Source organism: Ochotona princeps, chromosome 24, assembly GCF_030435755.1.
Source record: "Ochotona princeps isolate mOchPri1 chromosome 24, mOchPri1.hap1, whole genome shotgun sequence".
Classification (NCBI taxonomy): domain Eukaryota; kingdom Metazoa; phylum Chordata; class Mammalia; order Lagomorpha; family Ochotonidae; genus Ochotona; species Ochotona princeps.
In genome coordinates this window covers 19,341,720-19,343,183 of record NC_080855.1, presented here as the reverse complement: position 1 = coordinate 19,343,183, position 1,464 = coordinate 19,341,720, and positions in this window count along the sequence as shown.

Sequence of the window (1,464 nt, the reverse complement as noted above, 5' to 3'; positions counted from 1 at the left end):
TGCTCGTTCAGTGTGTGCTTGTTCTGTGCTGCAGCCTTTTGACAAAGTGACTGATTGCTAACGTCAAGAACACCCCCGTTTGAACAGATGGCCTTTTAACAGATTTTTGTCGTAGCTGCAGGACTTCATCGCAGGACTGTCACTAGAATGTGCTGCCTTTGGCTGTGTTGTTTGCCTTTTTGCTGTGTTTGTATATTTGTGTTAGGATCTCAAGGAGTGCAAAGAAGATAAAGGGAAAGTGAGCAAAAGCCAGGCCGAGAGTTGGCGTCTAGAGCTTACTCTGACCGAGATCTGGACTTCAGAGACCTGTTAAAGCCAGCAGTGGGAAGAGAGAGCGAATTCACACAATAAAAAAGAATGAATTTAGAAGAAAAATGCAAGCCCAGGTGACTGCCAATTGTAAGGACTGAAAATGAGCTTGACGTTGAAAGCATCGGGTCAGCATGCGACTTCACCCTTCACCCGCATCAGTCAACCAACGCAGAGAAACACAGGAAAGGAAGCAGTTTGCATGCTGTTTGGTGGGTGCATTTTATTAGATGGGCCAGTGCTGCTGGCATGGCCAGGGCCTGATGGCTGTGTGTGGTGTGGACGCGATCTGGGCCGGATGGCTGTGTGTAGTGTGGACGTGGCTCAGTGATTCCTTGCCTGGCAAAGTCTGTGTTTTTATAATGAAGCCCCGAGGGAGGGGCATCAAACCAAATGTGAGCTGCCTCTGCTGGAGGCCTTTGGAAATTCCAGCGTATTCCTCCCCCACCCACTTGGTTGCTTATGTGTATACTTCTTCGTGAAAATGGCCATGTTTAGGCCTATTTATTTTTCTGACACTTTGTATTTATTTAAAAGCAAGCAATATTTTCTTGATCATAGATCTTTTGTAATGAACTGCTTCCTTTTTCCTAAGGTTCTTCTACAAGTTACATTGATGGGAATATAGAGTCTGAATTCGAACCTGTAAATATCTTTTTGGAAAATAGAAATTTTTAATGCTTTAAAGGTGTCTGGGTTTTGGAGACTTTTTTTTTCTTTCATTGACATGGAGAACAGTTGTTAAGAATCTTAAGATTCTTTTTATCTCCTGGCAAGGTGAGGATATGTGTGCTGTATAAACTGAGCAAATGTATTCAGCAGAGCTCATGGGTGAGGATTGGTGGGGTCTTTGTTGGTCGGGGAGTAGTTTTAAAGTAGAAGGATATGTGTGCAAGTAGATCTATATAATTTGAAAGGAGTTTGGGGAAAAATTGCATTGTAACAATAAAATGAAGACATGGTAATTTGAGACTTTCATCATGCCGATACGGAGGGTAACTCCAATAAAAAAAGATTTCTCACATAAATGTCCTTTCTCTGTGCTCATGTACTCATTTGCCAGTCTGGTGCATGGACGTGTCGTGTTTGCCATGGAAACCTGCTCTTGAGACCTCACAGTTGAAAAGCGGAAAATAGGATGGCAGGATTGGAAGT